At 46.1% G+C, this 12,043-nt stretch overlaps 1 protein-coding gene across 2 annotated transcripts in view; it reads left to right on the top strand.

Moving 5' to 3' along the window:
• kek6 (kekkon 6) overlaps positions 1-12,043 on the top strand; it is a 42,511-nt gene that overhangs the window by 6,102 nt on the left and 24,366 nt on the right. For both annotated transcript variants that reach the window (NM_143623.2, NM_001276222.1), the window contains exon 2: positions 5,334-5,375. The gene's annotated coding sequence lies outside the window, so the exon portion shown is untranslated. The remainder of the gene's footprint in view (positions 1-5,333; positions 5,376-12,043) is intronic.

A 12,043-nucleotide genomic window follows, 5' to 3' on the forward strand; every position in this document is an offset into this window, starting at 1 on the left:
GCGATGCCCCTGAAAACACTGAATATATATTCCGCAGAGTAACATTTCCAATGACAGTCCCCATTTGCGCAGCTTATCAGCCACACAGTCCTGCACCAATTAGACGCTCTCAACTTCGAGTAGCATGTCCATTGGCAATCAATAGCTCAATTCGCCACTTCTTTCCATCATCTTCTGGTCCTCTAATGTGCACTTGAAATTAATTGGCCAGCTGGTCGCTTCTGTGGCGTTGATTCAACTTGTGGCGGGCAACTTGATTTTTTCATTCGGCCACCTCAATTATGAGAAAATAAATACTTAACTGCATTTTAATTAGTCCGGGGAAAAAAGCCGTGCATACAGCGGCGTGTGCGGATCCTTGAAGTGTGCACATATAATTTGAGGCAAACTCACTTCAAAGTCAAAGCTCAGATTGGTCAATTCAAGTGGCTTTTCGAAGGCCGGGGCTTGGTGACCACTTAATTATACGTATACTCGTGTGCAGGACCTTCTCTGCATCATCATCCCATTACACTGGGCACAATGGTGCATCCTTAATAGATTTCCCCTTAAGCGAGTTATCTTTTAGGTTGGAGTTCATTGTTTCTCAGTTTCAGATGTCTCATGGATTCTCCTAACATTGCCTTGCATTCCTTTTTCGAACTTACAGTAATAAACTAGTATTAATAAGCTCCACGTATTTTTCCAAGTGCAGACATCGACACGAGGATGCGAGGACACAAGTCCTGACTCCTGACTTCCTCAACGTCCAATTTGCGTACTTAAATTCATTTCACTTTAATTACGAAGGTTTCCCGTTTAATATTTTATGCTCCACTCGCTGGCTGCCGATTTCCCCCCAACTGTCACCGCCTTCCACCCGATTTTCCACATTTCCCAACCGCCCATTTGGCCACGTTGCCCAGGTCCCAGGACCGCTTCATCTGCTTAATGCCAGTTATTTTCATTACCCCCCAGTCGACCAGGACATCGACATCTCCAACGCGCGTTGTCAGGCTGGTCGGCTTCTTTTTTATTTTTTTTATTATTTGGCCGGGATGTTCTCGCATTTCAGCCTGTGTTTTTGGTGGGTAAATATTTCGACTATAAACCGTATTAAGGTATTCATAAATTGCCTGCTGCTTAACCCCAGCAAGCAAGTATTGGACGGACATCCAATTTGGTAATTCAGGGGCGGAAAATTGAGCAGCCGGCGAATGGCAAAGGGTCTATTGGAAAATTCGTTAACGGATCGAATGACATAAAAATGTCTTGGCAGAAGTAAGCTGCGATGTTTATGAGCCGAGCAACAAGCCAAGATCCGCAAATTGGGCCTCCAATTTGGTGGGGGTGCTTAGGGGAGGATTTGAAGGCGACGCACGCATCATTATGGAGCCAAAGTGTCGCGCTCGAGATGCTCATCAAATACCAGCCAAACGGTGTAAACTGCCTCATTGAAAGCGACAGCCTCGGAAGACCCAGCACTCCTACACCTTCCACCGAAAACAGGATGAATGAACAGTGATGGGGCAAAAACTGTGATTGGGCCCAACTGGAATTAGTTTATAATTGTTGTAGAGAATTCGCATTTCTCTCTTGTGGTTAATTGGAACCCTTGTGGGCCCTCGAATCCCTTCCAACTACTATTAAGCCCCGGCTTAGTGAGGGGGTTTCCCCAGCCACCGACGCGGAAGAATCGAAGCACAGGGAGTTATAATCTCATAAGCTCCTTAGCCTGCGCTTTTCTTACACGCTGGAGATAGCTGGAAAAGGTGAAACTGGAAAAAACCGAGATAGAAACGCCACACGTTCCAGAAACCTTTACAATTCTAACTTGAAAAGTCAATGACTGGATGTGGTTCGTATTGTAAGGATGGATAAATTAAGATAATTGGTACATGCATCTTCCAAAAAACACAATTATGCCGGATTTATCCAAGGATATTCTCCTATAACTACTATTCAAATAACTTGGTTGCATTTGCTAAAATCGACTGAAAGTCGCTGGTCCTGAAAACGTTCGCATGCCACTAAGTTGGCAGATAGCAGTGATTGAATCACTGTCTGCGCCTGTTCACGCATCACCAACGTGGTGACATCCTCCGCAGCAATTGGGCGACGATTGGGTACGGACCAGGACGAATAAACTGGAGTCGGAGTCGGAGTGGGATTCGATGGAGCAGGCGGAAGCGGATGTGGAGGCGAAGGCGAAGGCAGTTGGCCTCGACAACAGCGAAAGCGGCAGCCAAGGCAGGAACATTACGAACACTGCAAAAAAAAAAATAAAATACATTGCCACAGATTGATAACTATTATCAAGCCTTTCTTATTGCCTTAAGTGTATTGTAGAAATCTGAAAATGACAAGCAAATGCACATATAACAGTACAGAGCGCGAATTCTTGAGAACTTTTTTGCGCGAGTGTATCGATGGCGCACGATGACGAGGACGACAGCGCAATTGGTTTTTGGGAGACAACAAAGAAAGCGAACCTCGATTGGGCGGAGTTGGGGAAAAGCGGGAAAGCGGAGCAAGGCGCCCAGCGGTAGGGGTGGGGGAGGGGAGAGGAGGTGGGCACACGAGGCTGCCAAATACGTGCGTGGCTGAGATTTGTTTGGCTCTCATCCGCGCACATCCTGCGCTTTGCTAACTTTTTGCTCTCCCTGCTAATGTCCTGTCTTTGGATGTATGGTTGTATGGGTTCATGGTTGTGCGGCTGTGGCTGCCACTGCGGGTGTGGGTGTGAGTCCTTCTGTGGGCCAGAGTGTGTGCGTGTTTTACAACCACAACCTGTGGGGCGGGGGCGAAAATCTGGTGGAGGAGGCGAAGAAACAAAAAATGGAATGAAAGGAGCAGAGGCCGGGGCAAATCGTTGCCTTTTTATGTGACCATTTCCATTGCGACTGCGACTGCGTTCGTGTTCATTAACGTTGCTATTACATTTTAACACACCGGATCGGAATGTGTCCTGGCAACGTCCTTGCCACGCCCCCGACCCCGACTACGCCGCCGCCGCCGCCCCTCGTTAGCTTTTACTTTCGGTTGTTTTGTTTGCTGTTGCTTCTGCTGCTTCTGCTGCGAGAATGTTGAAATATCCTGTTTAACTTTATTTCATTTTTTCACAGCACCCTACACGTGGCCACCCACCCATTTACCACCCACTTCCGGCGGCTGTGCGTGTGTGTGTATGTGTGTGCTTTAGTTGGCATGCATAAATTTTTACGTTTGTTGTTGTCTTATCAGATCATTTATTTGCGCAGGGAGGCCTCCCTTTTCCCCATTTCCCCATTTCCCCATCTTCGCCCACTTCCCCCCCTTTTCCTCTCCACTGCACTCACATTACTCGTGTTATTTGCATGTTGTAGAAAAATATCAATTTGCGTACCTCCGACGTCGATGGTAGACGGTCGGTCGTTTACCATTTTCCGCTATTTACAGGCCCTTTGTCCTTTTTCCTTTGCGCCCGCCTTAATTTGCCGGAGACACAGTTGCCCATCCCAGCGGCAAGTTGGAGATATGCGAGTGTATCTCGAATGTTGTGCAAATGTTTTCGTTCGCCCCCACTTTCGCTTTTGGCCATTTGAATATGAATTTATATCAATGCGTCTGGGCCACGCAGCGTATACGCAATTTATATAATTCGTGGCGCTATTTGCATAACTATATTGTCCAGAGTTCAGCTGCCCCGCACGCCTCGCGCATCGCGCCTCGCGTGATAATGTAAATTTCTCGGCCACTTCGTTTCTATTTGGCCCGGAATTTATCACTTGACTGCTTGGACCGACTTAGCCATTAGTGGAGCAAGGAAGAGGAGCAGGCAGATGAAGTCCAAGCAAATAAGGTGAAGTGCAGCTCGGACTTATGCCCACGAGTCACGTAACTTCCTGTCGGCGCCACAGTCGCCATGGTTACTGGTTAGTGGATACTGGATTCTGGATTCTGGTTTCTGGCTTCTAAGCTGACTTCGAGTTATGGGCCACCAAGTGGAGGAAGACACTTCGCTGTGGATTCATAAATTTAATGCTTAGCAGTAGTTCACCTCCCCCACTTACCCACTCACCCACTCACCCACTGACCACCCAGACCGCCAATAACTTTTCTGATAATATCTGGGAATCACCCGGCAGCATTCGCTATTTATCCCCATCCATGGCTTTCTCTTTCGATGCTGCACCGCGACAAAATATCAACAATCGGGAGAGCTATTGGGTACCAAATGTACATATCATATGGCAACAAAATATGGGTTTGGAAAACTATTGATGGTTTTGCCTTATCCCAAAAGCAATACAAATAGAAATGAGAGCAAAATTCAACACTTTGTGGCATAAATTTTTCACAGTGTGGGCGTGTCGTTAGCACATTTGATGTTGCATACTTTTATGTGCCACAGATTTTTCGGCGCGAACGCGGCTCTAATGAGCAGAAGCAGGAGCAGCAACTACAACCACATCGTCAACTTTCCGCCCAACTATGTGTCGTATACGTAATATGTGTGAATGCCAGAGCAGGGCGAATAGGAAGTGTACCGCGTTGAGGGGTTGCGAAAAGTTGTGGCAGTGGCCAAAGCACTCACCCACATTTGCGCACACAATTTTTTATGGTTGGTTAACTAAATTTACTTTACTGCCTTCCACTACTGCCAAGCAACTAGAGAAAGGCAACGAGGCCCAAGAAGAGTGAGATAGACTTAGGCAATATAGCTGCAATATTGAAAACTGATCAACCTGATTGAATTGCCAGCCACTGAAATAGAAACTAATGAATCGCTCGAGACTTGGGAGTCCCAATCGTTCGGGTGTATGTAAAATAATACCAATTTCTTGGGTAAGCCTTGCCGTCAACATGAACTTCCACAGATTGTGTATACGCAGCGTTGATTGGGTGAATATTGGATGCGTTTACGAATACATAAATTCATTAATAATGCCCTCGCACATTATGTTTTTCGTCCCAGACGAGCCTTAAAATGCATTATATACCAGTCCTCACTGCTGCCAGACATCCGTCCAATAGAGCTCGGCTCAGCGGGCTCAACGGAGTACAGTAAGTACTCCTGACAGCCTCAAAGAGCTAAGACTTCGAAGGAATCATTCAGTCGAACTGTTAAACAGTGATATCGACCTGACTTTCATCCGGCCAGTTCTGGTTCTTTGAAAGGGGCTTTAAACCAAATGAAAGGTGATTCCATGGCTACAGGTTTATAGCGACTTAGTTTATAGTTTAAAGGGGTTTTCAAGTGTGCCTCTGAGCAGGTATAATGGGTTTATGATCTATCTTTGCCAGTATTTAAAATAATCTATATTGATATGTTTATAGTGTGTAACCATTTCGTGTTTTCCTTGTTCTTGCAGATTTTTGGACACTCCGTCGGGTCTTCGCAGCCGAGTAGCACTGTAAGTAAGCCATGATTCCACTGTAGAGCACACTTATTTATTTATGTGCGAATGATTATGTGTGTGCAGCACCCACATAAGCTGCCAAGTATTTACTGAGGATATTTAGCAAACATTTACTGTCGCCAAATATGGCGAGGGCGAAGTGGGAAAGACAGCCGGAGTGACACGGAGATGGCACTGTGTTCACGTCGGCGATACCCGCCTATCTGTCCCTATCGATATTTGAGAAATAATAAAAAAGCGATGGAGCAATGGAGCGATGGAGCTACGGAGAAGCGGGCCCAGTTGTCATGCTGGTTCCTCCGTATATGGCGGGGTCGCCCATTTCCACTTTTTTTTTTTCGCAATCCCCCAGCTCAACAACTCAATCTGCTACGATTTTGAATGGAGCTGGTACCCAGTGGGTCCCAGATGGGGCGCAGAGTCATGAAAAATTACACAGGGCATTTTGTTCGCCTGTCGACTCGACTCTTGAGATATTCCAATTTTTGAAGTGTCAAAAATATCCGCTTATGTATGGAAATACATACCGACTTTTATGGTACATACACATGAATATGTAAGCAGATAATGGCTGCTTTCGGCCGCCACATCTTTCTTTCTTTCCCCCATTGAGTTCAGTTGAGTTGAGTTGGCCAAAACAAGGGGAGAGAGCAAGAAATTGATAATTCCTTGGCGCAAAAGTTTGTGGCCAAACAGAAAAACGCAACAAAAAAAAAAAAAAGGGGCGAAGCGAGAAGAAAGTTCAAATCAACATATTGATTTTTGTGCGAAAGGGGCGTGTCGCCGCCCACGACCGCAACTACCCACGAGATACGAGTACACAAAGCCGACGCTGACGTGTGTATCTTGTATCTTCGCTGGTTGGCTACTGCTGCTGCTGCTGTTGCTGGTTTTTCTGGAGCTGTGAATGTTTGCCAACTGGTGGACAGGGCATTTGCTTGTTCACAACTTTTATTTATTTATGGTTTGATATTTATTTATTTCCCTCCGCATTTATTTTGCCAAAGATTCTGCCATGATACGAGTGCCTTCCCGGCTGCTCCTAATGGGTTTTGCGTACGATTTCAACCGACCGGCTTGAGTTTTTTTAACATTATTAAATTCAGTGCGTAGCAATCAGTTCCAGTTTACGCTTTTGCCTAAACTTTAGAAGCTGCCCATTGTTCAGCCACTATTATTTATTTCTTTTTGGGTGTGCTATCTACTTCTGGCAGTATTTTCTTGGCAGACTTTTATTAAGATATCTCACAAGTTGCTTTTAATTTGTCTTATGTTAAAATTCGATTTGCTTCGCTGGCTTCTGTCTTTCATTAGTTTTATTAAATTCATTTCTACTTGTGCTGACCCAAAACAATATCATTCAGTTTTTGTTTGCTCCGAATACTTGAGCCGATAACGCTTTATAAACTCGGCTCTGAACTTAAGAGTAAGGAATACCATTTTGTGGCAAGCACTCCATGTGCCACTTTTTTCACGGTGCCCGCCCGGATCAGCTTGGTGTTATTAAATTTGTTTAAATCTTTGTTCGACTGGCCCGACCTGACCTACATCAAAATCGGTTCCCATTTCATGGACCTGCAAAATGTTGCAAATTTGTTAGCCCTTTCGGGTTTGCTGCCTTTGATTTGCTCCGTTCAACTTTTGCCAACTGTATAAAGTTTCAATTTGCTTGTCCCTTTGCCAGCCTCAGTTTGCTGCCTCTGTTTTTTTACATTGCTTTTGCTTTGCTTTTCCGCTTCTGTTGTGCGCATCCCTGCACTTGCCACATTCTGCTGCCTCCGCTTGCTGTGGCAATGCCCCACGAAATGGCCAAATGGCAATTTAACAATGAAAAATTAAAAGGGAATTCCAAGTTTTTCTTTCTCTGCAAAAGAGGCTTATATCCCGTATCGTTTTGGATCGGGTCTACCTAAGTAATTACAGTTGAATGGTGGCTACAAACAAAGGGATCGGCCGGGGGGGAGTAAATGGTGTGTGCAAAGGAGATAGAAACGTTTGCTGTTTTTCTGTTTTAATGCCGGAAAAAGGGTTGCCTGCAAATATTTAACAGCGAGCCCCATTTGTCATTGGAATTTTCGCTCTTTTTTTCGGCGGCGTTTGGAGTCTTGTCAGCGTTTTCGCGTTTTTTTTTCTTTTTCGGAGTCTGGCGGAGTGTGCTGGCTCGGACTCTGATGTTTAATGTTTAATTAATTAGAGCGCTTAAATATTACATGGCGAATGGCCGGATAGTTTGATTCGATGGATAATTCAATTTATGGGCGGCATTCAGAAACGTTTTGCATAACAATGCGCATTTGCATGCTCCAATAAGTATGCAACATAAATAATTTTTCACTTTGCCCACTCACACATGTGCGCGGGCCAGTGAAAGCTCTCTTAAAATATCATTAACATGCACACAGACACACATCTGAGACCTGACCTCCGACCCTGGGCGCCCACCCACCCAGCGTGGCCGCCTCGTGACAAGATTTAAAGCATTTTTCATGTTGCCTTTTGCCACTTTGCTCTCGCTTATGTCAACTGGGTATGGCTAACAAATACATACATAAATCCACCCGAGGGTTTCCCTCAGCAGTAACATGGAAATTTGCTCGTTTTCCTCCTGCTCTTCCCGCACCACGCACCGCTTTAACCGTTGCACGCATCTTTTGTGTGTGTTTTGTTGCTGCTGCAACAAACAACGGAACCAAAAAGTTATGAAACTCATTAAAACACGAAACTAATTCAAACACCCCGGGCCTAATTGCCAACTCCAGCCTAAGCTGGAAAGCAACTGGAGGGCCAAGGAAGTCCTGGGAGGAGGTCCTTCGCCTCGGTCTGCTGCCTGAACGATTCGCTGGCGAATCCAAAAAATTATTTAGCGTTAATTTCCATAGAAAAATGTGCGCGTCAACAGAAATTAAGTGTCCCAGCTAATTTAACACAGCGCTGGGTCAGCGCTCTCGCTTCCTCGCTTGTCTCCGCTCTCTCTCTCTCTCTCTCTAACTCTCTCTACCTATCTCTGTGCGCCCCACACTGTGAGAAAAGAGGACATCCTTTAGGACTCAAATACACGTAACAAGGTGTCTGGATATTGAGTCTGATATTTGCTTGATTCTAAGCCCTTTTAAAGCTTATCATTTACGGTTCTCATTACTACTATCCGATTTTGCCCAGTGTAATCGCTGATTTTTGGCCCTGCAGCGCACCGCAGCTGGTGGGCCGCAGATGCCTGAGACGCGTTAGAATACTTACAATTTTAATTTGAATAATTTTGCAGGCTCTAAACGTAAATTACCCCCGCGCTGTTTTTTTCGGCGCTGGCCTGGCTTATTATTTTTTTTTCGCCATTACTTTTCGCCCGCTGACACTCCATCGGCCCAGTCCGCCGACTTGGGGCTATACAGCTATATAGCTATAGCTTATTTTTTGTGCATAAGCATTTTGAAAGATTAAACTTGGCGCACTTGAATGTTATTACACGTACCACGAGCCAGCGCCAACACTTTCATTTATTATTATTTTTTTATGCCCCAGCTCGAACCCGGACCCGGACCCGAGTCGGAGCCCGAACCAGAAACCTAAAAAGAGCCCTAACCCCGGCCCAATTGTCGCCCCATTGCCCAACCTCCACTTGCCACCCATCAGCCAGCCATACAGAAAAATCACACATCGTTAGCTCAGCAGTTTTTTCCCTTTTGGTGTTTCCTTTTTTCTGCTTTTCATTTTTTCCACCATGCTTTTCCAGCGTGCGTCTGTGCCCTTGTCCCAGTGGCAGTGAGGCAGTGCGGCATGCGGCAGCTAGGAAACTCGCAGCTCGGAAACTCGGGTCCCATAACGCGGCATTTACTTTGCGCTCCTCCTGTAGAATGCTGCTGCCATAAAAATTGCTTTGCTTGCTTCTCAGTTCAGTCACTCAGTGCGACCCTGGAAGTCCTTGCTCTTAGCTCAACCAAAAGACGCTTCTTAGGAGGAGTCGCGTCCTGGCTGTCCGTCCTCCTCGGCCGAATGTCTCGACCCGTTTGAGTTCTGTGGAAACATTCGAGCGGGCAACTCCATACATTCGTATAGACACACAATCTGGAGGCCAGCATTAGCTGAAAAAACATCGGGACAATTTATAAAATGCCCTTCTACAGAGTCTCACGATTCAGCTGAAACCTATAGCTAAATTTTAAATAACCAGCTAGCTAGCGCATCGCACAATATCAGAGTTAATACCAAGAAGCTCAATACTTCCCAGAACTTACATCTTTAATTCATACCTCCATGAACAACATCACCCCAAAGGATGTGAGATTAGCCTAACTCTCCATGTGAGCAGTGCTCTTGTTAGGCTGGGGGTTTATATGAGGTACATATAAGGAAGAGCACATTCGAACATGTGAAAATATGCATACGCCACGTAGACAGCGGCAGCTCTATGCTCATAGGTTTTAATCTGCGTGTGTGTGTGTGCCAGTGTGTGCGTGCGTTTGTGAGCTCAAAGTTTCTTTATTTAATTCAGTGAACTGTAAAATGTGCTGAAATGTTAGATTATTGCTTTTCACCCAGCCGGCGACTAGTGCTCTTGGCCAGCTCTGCTCACCATTTTCCCCATTTTCCCCCCGCTTTTCCGACCGCCCACAATCTTCCTTTTCCACTTTGCGCCCATCCGCTCTTTGTGTGTTATTGTTGGCGTCGCGGCTCTTTCCCTCTCCTCTTGGCCGTGCTTCAGTGCCTCCCGTTGCCCCCAACAATTTCCAACTGCACTCCTTTTCACGAAGATAATGCGTTGATAACCCCGCCAAAGGAAAACCCCAGAAGGGCAGGGAAAAGGGAACGAAATTGGGCAATTTGCTTACACACAAAGTAAGAAAACGAGCAGAAAAGCAGAAAACTGGGAAAAGCTGCAGACGTATGAAAGAATTTAGAGAAAGTTTTCCCAAGCTGAGTTGTCTGAAGACCTTTTCGGACTTGATGGAATGGCCATGAAAGGTTGACGGGACACGTGTCCTGTACCCGCTCCTCCCCCCGCACAATGCCGAGGGACAATGATGCGATGTAGGGCTCGCCCGGTTTTTCAATTTTCACACTCAATGGATGTTGTTATTTATCAGCAGAATTAATTAAGAAAAATATTTGAAAATTAGCCCAGGAATCAAATTGAATCGCTTTTCCTAAGTTATCAACTTGTTGGATATTAATCAGAAGAATTGCGAGTATGGATGGATTTGAATCCGTAACGGTACATAAACATCCTTTTGCTTAGTCCCGAATTGAGTTACTAATGCTAATCTTATCTGCGATTTGTAATAATCTTAGAAATATAAGGGACCCATTGTACCATCATTCGTTCAAATGCCTGGAGAGCAAAAGGTAGCCCAGCATCCTGTGTACACCATCGACCTAACCTGCTTAGCGCGTCCCTCTATTCATCACCTGGAGCTTGGCTTATCCACAGTTGTTGTCCCTTCATGAAAAATTCCGTGCATGCATTGACCAAATTTTTCTTAGTCCAATAATCTTAATGACGAAACTTAAAATTTACGTGAGCTGCCTTGAATTATTCGCGTCCGCTGTCGTGGCAGGAGCGCAGGAGATTACCTGTTACCAGCTGACAGTCCGCCCCTTGATTCGGTCCCCTTGGCCACCTTGTTTGCATAAGGATACGCTATGTATTAAAAACCGACCAGATATGCGGTTCCGGAGATCAGGGGTATGGGGTATGGGGTATGGGGTATGGGGTATGGGGATAAGCGCGGCGAAATGGGGGATGCTCCAAAGGCGCAGCTATGTATATCAATATGAGCGCGACAAGGAGCTCTGCAAATTGGGGTCGACAGCATCGACAATGGCGGTGGCAAACAAAGTGTTGAGCAGATTGGCTTTTCGACGGACAGCCCTGCCGGATCCGGGATGAATGTGGCACTGAGAGAAATGTTGGCCAGGTTTGTGCGACGAACTTCAGCCCACTTTGCTGCAAGTCTGCGTGTAACTCGGTTGGATTTCTCTCAGTGACTTGAGTGGCGCTGCCCAAATTGGCATTCAAGATGCGCAAAAAATGGAAACGTTAAAGAAAACTATACTCGCCAAGAGGTCGGACGATGGCCTTCGAGAGACTTTACTTTTGGCAATATTTAAACTGAATTTATGCAGCCCAGCTGGGAACTTGCATGGCCTGTTAAGTGGTAATTATTTCGGAATAAATTCAGACGCACCGAGTCCCCCGATTCCAATTAGTATTCAAACAGTCGTCTGAGAAGACTTTCTTCGAGGGGGGAAATGCAGCGCCAGAAACTGGGCGTCGGGGCCTCCTCACTCTCCTCCTCCTCCATCTTCTCCTCTCCTTCCGAGCCGGCACTCGATAGAAAGATGGCTGTTTATGTCCTTGCCCGCTTGTCTCCCTATCTATCTGTCTGTCTGGGTTTTCTGGGTTTTCTGGGCTCTCTGCTGCTCTGCTCGTTCGTGCCTAACGAGCTGCACTCCAAAAGCAGCGCGGAATACCGCTCCTGGCGAAAGTCGATGGCATTGATGTCGATGCTGCGATGTCGACGGAATGGATAACCAAGTTGCCGGATGGCTCGTTGATTCCGTGCGGAGCGAGACAGAGGGTCCTTTGGCTGCGCTTCCTTCCTTCTGGCCCGCCGATTGTTTGTCCTGTTGTTTCGCCACAGATTGTTGATGTTCGATTTAATTTC

This window comes from Drosophila melanogaster, chromosome 3R (assembly GCF_000001215.4).
Source record: "Drosophila melanogaster chromosome 3R".
NCBI lineage: Eukaryota > Metazoa > Arthropoda > Insecta > Diptera > Drosophilidae > Drosophila > Drosophila melanogaster.